Raw genomic sequence first — 13,097 nt, forward strand, 5'->3', positions numbered from 1 at the left:
ATCGAGAGTGCCCCACTGCAGTATTAACGCCCGTGCTACGTGAGCTCACTTGTTCCTCAGAAGGTGAAATGACTGAATCAATTCCCTGTTAAATAATTGTCAGGATTGTATTCTCATGGATATTCCAGATCATGTATTTTACTGATGGTGATCCATAATTAAAATGGAATTATTGGAACAAACTGCAGGAACTTTCTTTTCAGAAGGTTGTAAGAAGTAGAAGTTATTTTGCCTGTTCAGCAGCTCAGCCATTCAATTAGCTCAAGGCTGATCTGATTATGTCTGACTGTGGCTATAACTCCACTTTCCTGCCTCACTCCCATTACACTTGACTCTCTTTTGATCAAAGGTCTGTCTAACTCAGCCGTGAGTATGTTTAGTGACGCAGCCGTCACTGCCCTCTGTGGAAAGAGAATTCCAAAAACGAATGGGAGAAGAAATTCCTCCTCACCTCGCTTTTAAACGGGAGCCTGTTTATGTTTTAACTGAGTCTCCAGTTTGAAATTTCCACACGAGGGGGAAACATCATCTCAGAAGCGACCCTGTTGAGCCCCCTCAGAATCTTACACTTCAATAAGATCACCTCTCATTCTCTGAAAGTCCACTGAGTACAGACCCACCTTTTCCCCAGAGGACAATCCCTTCATCCCCGGAAACAGCCCAGTAAACTTTGATTATATTTTGTGTCTTTTACTGTGAAAACAGTTACAAATATTTGTTCAGAGTCTCAGCCATTTCCTTCATTCCCATTATTGATTGTTCAGTCTTCCCGGCTAAGGGACCAGTGCCCAATCCAGTTGCTCTTTTCCTTTTTATAAATTATCGCAACTTTTGCTGTTTCGGTTGTGGGGGTGAAACCCATACAAACACGGGGAGAATGTGCAAACTCCACATTGACTGACCCAGAGCCTGGGTCAGTGACACTGACTGGGACCTTAGCACCATGAGACAGCAGTGCTAACCACTGCGTCACCATGCTCTCCTAACAATTAGCTCACATGGGGAACGTGTGTGCTCAGCAATTTAGTGAGGATAGGGTCACGGGAGCATGAGGTGGGTCTCATGGACAAGATGAGCTCTGAGAGGGCAACAGGAGAGATAGGAGAAAAACTGAAGAAAGATGGGTGGTCAAGGCTCAGCGAAGGATGTTTACAGACAGTTTGACCCAGTGGGTAGCAGCTGATCAGATTGTCTCAATCTCAGTGACAAAGAAGCTCCACAAGCTCCTCATACCTGGAGGTGAAGATGGAGGAGACAGGAGAGGGACAGCACTTCAAACTTATGTTGGAGACATTAAAAAGACGTGTCACACTATGTTTAACATAAAGCTGATTCATTTATTCTTTATCCAGAATATTAACCCCTAAGTGAGCTGGAGTATATTAGCATCAGCAGAAACAAACCCAATGAACAATCCCATCCTGGATGTTATTCACAGCAGAATCCAATCACAGTAATTACATGTGAACTCGCTGATGTGTCAACAGATTGGACAAACAAATAAATTCCTTCCCACACACTGAGCAGGTGAACAGCCTCTCTCCAGCATCTGCACACTGTGTACAGTGAGTTGAGATGATCGCCTGAACCCAGTCCCGTATGAGAGCAGCTGAACTGTCTCTTGTCGGTGTGATTATGTTGATGGGATATCAGTTCTCCCGAATCTCTATGACACATCCTGGACGTGAGCATTCAAACGGGTTTCTTATTAGTGTGACTTGCGCTGGTGTTTCCGCAGTTTGGATAAACGACTGAATCTTTTCCCACAGTCAGAGCAGGTGAACAGCTTCTCCGCAGTGTGACTGTGCTGGTGGATCCGCAGGTTCGATAAACGAGTGAATCTTTTCCCACACTCAGAGCAGGTGAACGGCTTCTTCCCAGTGTGAACGCGCTCAAGTGTCAGCAGGTTGGATGAACGAGTGACTCCCATCCCACAGTCAGAGCAGAGGAACGGCCTCCGGTGTGAACTCTGGTGGTTCAGCACATTGTATGAATGAGTGAATCGCTTTCCACACTCAGAGCAGTTAAACGGCCTCTCCCCGGTGTGAATTCGCTGATGTGTCACCAGAGTGGATGACTGAATGAATCCCTTCCCACACACGGGACAGGTGAACTGCCTCACTCCAGTGTGATTGCTCCAATGAGCTTCTAGTTCAGATGGGTATCTGAATATCTTCCCACAGTCCCCACATGTATATGGTCTCTGTCCAGTGTGAATGTGCTTGTGTTTCAACAGGCCAGATGATCATCTGTAACCTTGTCCACACTCAGAGCACGTGTACGGATTCTGTCCACTGTTAACAGTGCTTTTTCCTTCCATATTCAAAATCTGATGATATCGATCTTACGATGAATTGGGCGACTCTGCCAGATCCTGATGTGAGGTTCAAGTTTCCCAACTGCAAATTCTCCTCTTCTGACACCCTCTGAGATTGATTTAAAACAGATAAAAGGGAGTGAGAGAGAACCCACAAAAGCACAAAGACAAGTTGTGAAAGTGAGCTGAATGAATCTGGTCATTTTGGGGCTGGCACTAGGGAAAAGTGACCATGAAAACTGCTGGATTGTCATCAAAACCAAACTGGTTCACTAATGTTCTTCAGGCAAGTGAAGCTGCCACTGGTCTGGGCCAACACAAGATTTGGGGGCAGAAGAGGGAGAGTGAAAGAGAGGAAAGTGGAGGCAGAAGGCTTGAAGGAGAGGATTTTATCTATCTTAAACTCGATCAGAGCTTCCATGTAATGTCCAAAACCCTTAACCTCCACTATCTAGAACTACCAGAGCACCAGGTGTACATGAACGCTATCATCTCCAAGTGTCCCTCCAAGTCAAAAAACAACCCAAATTGTCTGACTCAGTACTGAATAAGCAGAAATGTCCTCCATATAAATATTGGGAAGAGGAAAACGATCATCTTCAGTTTCTGTTACATATCCCACTCCCTAGCTACTCTCTCTATTGCAACTCTTTGAGGCAGAACAAATCTGTTCATGATCTGGTTGGCAAATTCATCCCAAGCTGAGTTTCTGATTACACATCACGAAGACTGTCTATTTCCACCTCAGTAACATTGTCCAGATTTGCTGCTGTCTCATCTCATCTGCTACTGAAATTCATTCATTCCTTTGTCACCTCAAACCTTAAATACACTAATGTTCCCCTAAACTCCCCAGAGAGTTCACACCGGGGAGAGGCCGTTCCTCTCAGATTCAACTCCACACAAGGTCATGCCAAACTCTGCTGCTTGTGTGCGGATTCACACTAATACCTGTTCACCCAACACCAGGAGTGACCAAATGTATTGGAGAAAAGCGGACATCATGTGAGGAGGGAAGGTGGGGTGGGGGGGGGGTGATGATGAAACTATTGACAGGGGGAATGTGGGAGAAATCTGTTGAGACTGAAGATTGTGGAAACTGGAGACTTGTGGGTTTATCAGGCATGTCAAGTGCACACCATTTACATGATAGAGTCGTCATAGTCATAGAACATACAATGCAGGAGGACATTTCGTCCATCGTGTCTGCACCGACCCACTTAAGCTCTCACTTCCACCCTATCCCCATAACCCAATAACCCCTCCTTCCCTCATAACATTTTGCACATTGTAGCGCAACAATTACTCACTCAAGTCGAGAAGTGATGAAGTCAATCGAGGCTTTATTAAGCAAGACTTGTTCCCCAGCAGCTCAGTTACAGAATGCGGCTGTTGGGAGAACTCGAGCTCTTATACTCCGCCTTCTGGGCGGAGCCAGCTGGTGGCAGATCCAACCAGGGCCCGGGACCTGTCAGCCAACAGCCTCTTGGCTTCACATGTACCGTACTACCCCTAATACATACCACCACACACACTAAGGGCAATTTATCATGGACTGTGGGAGGAAACCGGAGCACCCGGAGGAAACCCACGCAGACACGGGGAGAACGTGCAGACTCCGCACAGACAGTGACCCAGCGGGGAATCGAACCTGGGACCCTGGCGCTGTGAAGCCACAGTGCTAGTCACTTGTGCTATCCCATTTGTACCATTGCCCACTCAGAAGTCCCTCTAATCAAACTTCCTCCCCCACCCACTCAGAAACCCTTCTCTCAAGCCCCCTCCCCAACTCACACAGAGGTTCCTCTCTTCAAACCTCCTCCAACCCAGCCAGGTCAGTGGAATGTCCTCCAGCTGTTTTGTTTGGATTGTTGTCACCACCTAGGGGCACCATTTAGGGGCAGCACGGTAGCATAGTGGTTAGCACAATTGCTTCACAGCTCCAGGGTCCCAGGTTCAATTCCCGGCTGGGTGACTGTGCGGAGTCTGCACATTCTCCCCGTGTGTACATGGGTTTCCTCCGGGTGCTCCGGTTTCCTCCCACAGTCCAAAGATGTGCAGGTTAGGTGGATTGGCCATGCTAAATTGCCCTTAAGTGTCCAAAATTGTCCTTAGTGTTGGTTGAGGGGGGTTACTGGGTTATGAGGATAGGGTGGTGTGGGCTTGGGTATGGTGCTCTTTCCAAGAGCCGTTGCAGATTCGATGGGTCGAATGGCCTCCTTATGCACTGTAAACTCTATGATAACTATCCGGGTCACTGGGATCCAGAGGCCCCACCCACTCGTCTGACAGAATCCGCGCATGCGCTCCGCTGCCCGCAGAAACAAGATGGCGGCCGTTAACTCGGGCCTGTTCTCGTGAAAAAGACCTGGAGCAGAAAGCACCGGATCTGCAGGCTCCTGTCGGGGCTTCCAGCCTGCACTACGTCTTTATGAAGCCTCCACTCTGTCCGCACCCCGAATCTCAGCTCCAGTCCTCCTTCCGCTTAACGTACTCTCATCTGCAAAGAAAATCCGCTCCCGCACTCAGTGCTCCGAGCAAAGTGACACTGCGCATGTTCCAGATAAAGCACTGCGCCTGCGTACTGGGCGCCTGTGGAGTGAACAGGGCGGATTCACAAACGCTGAGTATGTTGTGTAATAACAGCACCATTGAAACTCCGAATAACAAAGAACAAAGAAAAGTACAGCACAGTAACAGGCCCTTCAGCCCTCCAAGCCCGTGCTGACTATGCTGCCTGACTAAACTACAATCTTCTACACTTCCTGGGTCCGTATCCCTCTATTCCCATCCTATTCATGTATTTGTCAAGATGCCCCTTAAATGTCACGATCGTCCCTGCTTCCACCACCTCCTCCGGCAGCGTGTTCCAGGCACCCACCACCCTCTGTGTAAAAAAACTTGCCTCGTACATCTACTCTAAACCTTGCCCCTCGCACCTTAAACCTACGCCCCCTAGTGATTGACCCCTCTACTCTGGGGAAAAGCCTCTGACTATCCACTCTGTCCATGCCCCTCAAAATTTTGTAGACCTCTATCAGGTCACCCCTCAACCTCAGTCGTTGCAGTGAGAACTAACCGAGTTTATTCAACCGCTCCTCATAGCTAATGCCCTCCATACCAGGCAACATTCTGGTAAATCTCTTCTGCACCCTCTCTAAAGCCTCCACATCCTTCCGGTAGTGTGGCAACCAGAATTGAACACTATACTCCAAGTGTGGCCTAACTAAGGTTCTATACAGCTGCAACATAACTTGCCAATTCTTATACTCAATGCCCCGACCAATGAAGGCAAGCATGCCGTATGCCTTCTTAACGACCTTCTCCACCTGTGTTGCCCCTTTCAGTGACCTGTGGACCTGTACCTCTAGATCGCTCTGACTTTCAATACTCTTGAGGGTTCTACCATTCACTGGATATTCCCTACCTGCATTAGACCTTCCAAAATGCATTACCTCACATTTGTCCGGATTAAACTCCATCTGTCATCTCTCCGCCCAAGTCTCCAAACAATCTAAATCCTGCTGTATCCTCTGACAGTCCTCATCGCTATCCGCAATTCCACCAACCTTTGTGTCGTCTGCGAACTTACTAATCAGACCAGTTACATTTTCCTCCAAATCATTTATATATACTACAAACAGCAAAGGTCCCAGAACTGATCCCTGGGGAACGCCACTAGTTACAGCCCTCCAATTAGAAAAGCATCCTTCCATTGCTACTCTCTGCCTTCTATGACCTTGCCAGTTCTGTGTCCATCTTGCCAGCTCACCCCTGATCCCGTGTGACTTCACCTTTTGTACTAGTCTACCATGAGGGACCTTGTCAAAGGCCTTGCTGAAGTCCACATAGACAACATCCACTGCCCTACCTGCATCAATCATCTGTGTGACCTCTTCGAAAAACTCTATCAAGTTAGTGAGACACGACCTCACCTTCACAAAACCATGCTGCCTCTCACTAATATGTCCATTTGCTTCCAAATGGGAGTAGATCCTGTTTCGAAGAATTCTCTCCAGTAATCTCCCTACCACTGACGTAAGGCTCACCAGCCTGTAGTTCCCTGGATTATCCTTGCTACCCTTCTTAAACAGAGGAACATTATTGGCTATTCTCCAGTCCTCCGGGACATCACCTGAAGACAGTGAGGATCCAAGGATTTCTGTCAAGGCCTCAGCAATTTCCTCTCTAGCCTCCTTCAGTATTCTGGGGTAGATCCCATCAGGTCCTGGGGACTCATCTACCTTAATATTTTTCAAGATGCCCAACACCTCATCTTTTTGGATCTCAATGTGACCCAGGCTATCTACACACCCTTCTCCAGGCTCAACATCCACCAATTCCTTCTCTTTGGTGAATACTGATGCAAAGTATTCATTTAGTACCTCACCCATTTCCTCTGGCTCCACACATAAAATCCCTTGCCTATCCTTCAGTGGGCCAACCCTTTCCCTGGCTACCCTCTTGCTTTTTATGTACGCGTAAAAAGCCTTGGGATTTTCCTTAACCCTATTTGCCAATGACTTTTCGTGGCCCCTTCTAGCCCTCCTGACTCCTTGCTTAAGTTCCTTCCTACTTTCCTTATATTCCACACAGGCTTCGTCTGTTCCCAGCCTTTTAGCCCTGACAAATGCATCCTTTTTCTTTTTGACGAGGCCTACAATATCTCTCGTTATCCAAGGTTCCCGAAAATTGCCGTATTTACCCTTCTTCCTCACAGGAACATGCCGGTCCTGAATTCCTTTCAACTGACACTTGAAAGCTTCCGTCAGATGTTGTTTTATCATCAAACATCCGCCCCCAATCTAGGTTCTTCAGTTTCCGCCTAATATTCCCGTAGCAGCCTCCCCGAACAGGTGCCGGAATGTGGCGACTAGGGGCTTTTCACAGTAAATTCATTGAAGCCTACTTGTGACAATAAGCGATTTTCATTTATCATTTCATAATATTGTTATAATAAGCCTTCCCCCAATTTAGCACATTTACCCTAGGACCACTCTTATCCTTGTCCACCAGCTCTTTAAAACTTATTGAAATGCTTCCCTACTGAAACCTCTACCACCTGGCCAGGCTCATTCCCCAATACCAGGTCCAGTACAGCCCCTTCCCTAGTTGGACTGTCTACATATTGTTTTAAGAAGCCCTCCTGGATGCTCCTTACAAACTCTGCCCCGTCGAAGCCCCTGGCACTAAGTGAGTCCCAGTCAATATTGGGGAAGCTGAAGTCTCCCATCACAACAACCCTGTTGTTTTTACTCTTTTCCAAAATCTGTCTAACTATCTGCTCCTCTATCACCCGCTGGCTGTTGGGAGGCCTGTAGTAAACCCTCAACATTGTGACTTCACCCTTCTTATTCCTGATCTCTACGCATATAGTCGCACTGCCCTCTGAGGTGTCCTCCCGTAGTACAGCTGTGATATTCTCCCTAACTAGTATGCAACTCCGCCACCCCTTTTACATCCCCCTCTATCCTGCCTGAAACATCTAAATCCTGGAATGTTTAGCTGCCATTCCCTCAACCAGGTCTCTGTAATGGCAACAACATCATAGTTCCAAGTACTAATCCAAGCTCTTAAGTTCATCTGCCTTACCCGTAATACTTCTTGCATTAAAACATATGCACTTCAGGCCACCATACCCGCTTTGTTCAGCAACTTCTCCCTGTCTGCTCTGCCTCAGAGCCATACTGGCCCTATTCCCTAGTTCTCCCTCAATGCTCTCACCTTCTGACCTATTGCTCCGTTGCCCACCCCACTGCCATACTAGTTTAAACCCTCCCGTGTGACACTAGCAGACCTCGCGGCCAGGATACTTATGCCTCTCCAGTTTCGATGCAACCCGTCCTTCTTATATAGGTCACACCTGCCCGGAAAAGCTCCCAGTGGCCCAGATAACGGAAACCCTCCCTCCTACACCAGCTGTTTAGTCACGTATTTAGCTGCTCTATCTTCCTATTTCTAGCCTCACTGGCATGTGGCACAGAGAGTAATCCCGAGATTACAACCCTAGAGGTCCTGTCTTTTAACTTTCTGCCTAGCTCCCTGAACTCCTGCTGCAGGACCTCATGCCCCTTCCTGCCTATGTCGTTAGTACCAATATGTACAACGACCTCTGCCTGTTTGCCCTCCCCCTTCAGGATGCCCTCTACCCATTCGGAGACATCCTGGACCCTGGCACCAGGGAGGCAACATACCATCCTGGAGTCTCTTTCACGTCCACAGAAGTGCCTATCTGTGCCCCTGACTATAGAGTCCCCATTGCCTATTGCTCTTCTGCGCTTTGACCCTCCCTTCTGAACATCATAGCCAGCCGTGGTGCCACTGCTCTGGTTGCTGCTGTTTTCCCCTGATAGGCTATTCCCCCCGACAGTATCCAAAGGGCTATACCTGTTCGAGAGGGGGACAACCACAGGGGATTCCTGCACTGACTGCCTGCCCTGTCTGGTGGTCACCCATTTCTCTGCCTGCACCTTGGGTGTGACCACATTTATATAACTGCTATCTATGACGCTTTCCGCCACCTGCATGCTCCTCAGTGCATCCAACTGCTGCTCCAACCGAACCATGCGGTCTGTGAAAAGCTCCAGTTGGGTGCACTTTCTGCAGATGAAGCCAGCCGGGATGCTAGAAGCCTCCCGGACCTGCCACATCTCACAGTTAGGGCACTGCACCCCTCTATTAATTAGTAAATTATATTTAAAAGTTTAAAAATAAGTTACTGTTAACTATATGTTTCCTAGCACTAGATTTCTACTATAAATGTGAAAGCTAAATACAGTACTCTTCGATCTCTGGCTTAGATACCCCTCTAAATTATAATTAAGTAACTGCCCAGTAGAAAATATATTTTGTTGCCGAATTGAAATAATTTCATAAAATAAATATAAATTTGTATGAATGGGTGTTCTGTTATGTTCTATTTCCCAAATAAATTTAAATGGCTGCTCTCCCAAGAGAATACATTGACATTTTAAAGTTTCTTCCACGGCTCCCCTCTCTCTACCTGTAAGTACTGAGTCTGGCTGCATTCAATATCAGAATCACTAGTTCCTCTCTCTATTCCCTGATCCTGAATATTCTTTCAAAGCAGCTTCCAAACTCACCACCTCTCCCACCTAGGACAAGGGCAGGAAACGCATGAGACCTGTTTAAATAAAAATAAAAACAAATTAAATAAAATGGGGATGGAGGGTCAGAAGAGGTGTTGTTCATGCATGATGTGGGAGCTGGTGGACCCCATTGTTGTTCCCAGTGAGCACGTCTGCAGTAAGTGCTTGTTGCTTGAGGAACTCCAACTCAGTTAATGAGCTGGATTCTGAGCTTCAGATGCTGCGACACATCAGGGAGGGGAGAGATACCTGGACAATGTGTTCCAGGAGGCGGTCACACCCCTTAGATTAAATACCTTGACTTTGGCCAGTGGTCAGGGACAGGTGTGGCTGCGAGTGAGGCAGGGAGCGGGATCCAGGAGGGAGGGTTGCAGGAGCCTCAGTCGCTGAACTTGTCCAACAGATTCAAGATTCATGCTCACAGAGTGGATGGGAATGGGGGCTGCAGGGAGGATGAGTAAACTGACCACAGCACCATGGTACAGGGAGCGGTTCAAGTGGGGGGAGAAAAAAGAAATGATGTTGCAATTGGGGATAGTATAGTTAGGGGCATTGACACTGTTCTCTGTGACCAGGATTAAGAGTCCCGAAGGTTGTGTTGCCTGCCTGGTGCTCGGGATATCTCATCCGAGGTGCAGAGGAACTTGTAGTGGGAGTAAAGATCCAGTTGTCATGGTCCACGTAGGTATCAACGACATAGGTAGAACAGGAACAGAGGGTAAGGGAGTATGAACAGCTAGGAGCTAAATTAAAAAGCAGAACCAAAAAGGCAATAATCTCTGCATTACTGCCTGAGTCACGAGCTAATTGGCACAGGGTCAATAAGATTAAGGAAGTATGGCTCAAAGATTGGTGTGGGAGGAATGGGTTTGATTTCGTGGGACATGGGCACCAGTACTGGGGAAGAGGGATCCTGTTACGTGGGACGGTATTCATCTGAATCATGCTCGGACCAGAGTCCTGGCGAATCGTATAAATAGGGCTGTAGATAGGGCTTTAAACCAAATAGTGGAAGAGGGTTCAGTTGTATGCAGAATTAGAAAATCAAAGTTAAAGGAGAGGGTAGAAGTACAGGTTAATGACACGGACTTTAAACCAGTTAAAGGAGCCGAGGGCTCAGGAGAGGTTAGCAAAGTTCCCAGACCAAGTAATAGAACAGAGAGTATAGAAGGTGGCAGGAATCTAACCTCAGGCAGAGCAAAAAAGGTGACACGTATGAGAAGGGAGGTGATCAATGCAGGTGTGAGGATGTTGTACCTAAATGAGCGCAGTATGCGGAACAAGGTAAATGAGTTTATTGCGCACATTGAAATTGGCCAGTACACTGTTGTGGGCATCACAGAGACGTGGTAGCAAGGGGATCATGGCTGGGATCTAAATATCCAAGGATATGTATCCTATTGAAAGGACAGGCAGATGGGCAAAGGGGGCGGGGTTGCATTGTTAGTAAGGAATTAAGTTAAGTCGATAGCAAGAAGGCATAGAATCTCTGTGGGTAGAGTTGAAGGATCGCAAAGGTAAAAAGATCCTGATGGGAGTTCTGTACAGGCCCCCTACCAGCAGTCAGGATGTGGGGCAGAAAGTAAAGCAGGAGATAGAAAAGGCATATAAGAAAGGCGATATTGCAATAATCATGGGGGACTTCAATATGCAGGTGGACTGGGAAAATCAGGTTGAAAGTTGCCACCCAGGTTGATAAGGTTGCTAAGAAGGCGTACGGTGTGTTAGCTTTTATTGGTAGAGGGATTGAGTTTCGGAGCTAGGAGATCATGTTGCAGCTGTACAAAACTCTGGTGCGGCTGCATTTGGAGTATTGCATGCAGGTCTGGTTGCCGCATTATAGGAAGGATGTGGAAGCATTGGAAAGGGTGCAGAGGAGATTTACCAGGATGTTGCCTGGTATGGACGGAAGATCTTATGAGGAAAGGCTGAGGGACTTAAGGCTGTTTTCGTTAGAGAAGAAGATTAAGAGGTGACTTAATTGAGGCATACAAGATGATCAGAGGATTCGATAGGGTGGACAGTGAGAGCCTTTTTCCTTGGATGGTGATGGCTGGCACGAGGAGACATAGCTTTAAATGAGGGGAGATAGATATAGGACAGATGTCAGAGGTAGGTTCTTTACTCAGAGTAGTAAGAGTGTGGAATGCCCTGCCTGCAACAGTAGTGGGCTCGCCAACATTAGGGGCATTTAAATGGTCATTGGATAAACATATGGATGATAAGGGAATAGTGTAGATGGGCTTTAGATTGGTTTCACAGATCGGCGCAACATCGAGGGCCGAAGGGCCTATACTGCGCTGTAATGTTCTCTGTAGTGGATCCTAAGAAAATACATTTTTTATAATATTTATTATCACAAGTAGGCTCACATTAACATGGATTAACACAATGTGGAATAGTGTGAGGTTATGCACTTTGGAAGGAAGAATGAAGGCACAGAATATTTTCTAAGTGGGGAAATGCTCAGGAAATGAGAAGCACAAAGGGACTTGGGAGTCCTTGTTCAAGATTCTCTTCAAGTTAATGTGCCGGTTCAGTCAGCAGATAGGAGGGCAAATGCAATGTTAGCATTCATGTTGAGAAGGTGAGAATACAAGAGCAGGGATGTATTTCTGAGGCTGTGTAAGGCTCTGGTCACATCCCATTTGGAGTATTGTGAGCAGTTTTGGACCCAGTATCTAAGGAAGCATGTACTGGTAGGAGAATGGGGATTAGAAAAATATCAGCCAAGATTGAATGGCGGATCAGACTCGATGGGCCTAGAGGCCTAATTCTGCTCCAATGTCTTTTGGTCTTACTTCATTGATTAATATATTTGGTTAATAGCTGGATATAAAATGCCTTTTTCAGGTACATATTAGTCTCAAAGTGGCTTCCTTGATCTTGTTCGCTTACTTCAGTAAATATAAAATGTAACTCGTCTGAAAATGAATAATTTCTACTGAAATTTACCACCTAGTCCCACTTACAGGTGTCTGTAAAGACTTCTGTTCATCTCCCCCAGCATGAACAAAGATCAATACAGCACAGGAACAGGCCCTTTGGCCCTCCAAGCCTGTGCCGACCATGGTACCTGCCTAAACTAAAATCGTATGCACTTATGGAGTCCGTATCCTTCCATATCCACCCTATTCATATATTTGTCTAAATGCCCCTACTGTACCTGCTCCCACCACCTCCCCAGGCACCGCATTCAATATATTTATCACCCTCTATGTAAAACACTTGCCTCGCACATCTGTTCTAAACTTTTCCCCACGCATTTAAACCTGCGTCCCCTAGTACATGACTCTCCTAACCTAGGAAAGAGCATCTGACTATCCACTCTGTCCATGCCACTCATAATCTTGTAGACCGCTATCAGGTCGCCTCTCAGCCTCTGTCGTTCCACTGAGAACAGACCAAGTTTATCTAAACTCTCCTCATAGCTAATGCCCTCCATACCAGTCAACATCCGAGTAAACCGCTTCTGTACCCTCTCCAAAGCATCCACATCCTTCTGGTAATGTGGCAACCAGAATTGTACACAATATTCCAAATGAGGCCTAACTAAGGTCCTGTACAGCTGCAACATGACTTGCCAATTTTTATATTCAATGCCCTGACCAATCAAGATCAGCATGCCGTTTGTCTTCTTGACCACTTTATCCACATGCGTTGTCACTTTC

This window comes from Scyliorhinus torazame, chromosome 5 (genome assembly GCF_047496885.1).
Source record: "Scyliorhinus torazame isolate Kashiwa2021f chromosome 5, sScyTor2.1, whole genome shotgun sequence".
Classification (NCBI taxonomy): domain Eukaryota; kingdom Metazoa; phylum Chordata; class Chondrichthyes; order Carcharhiniformes; family Scyliorhinidae; genus Scyliorhinus; species Scyliorhinus torazame.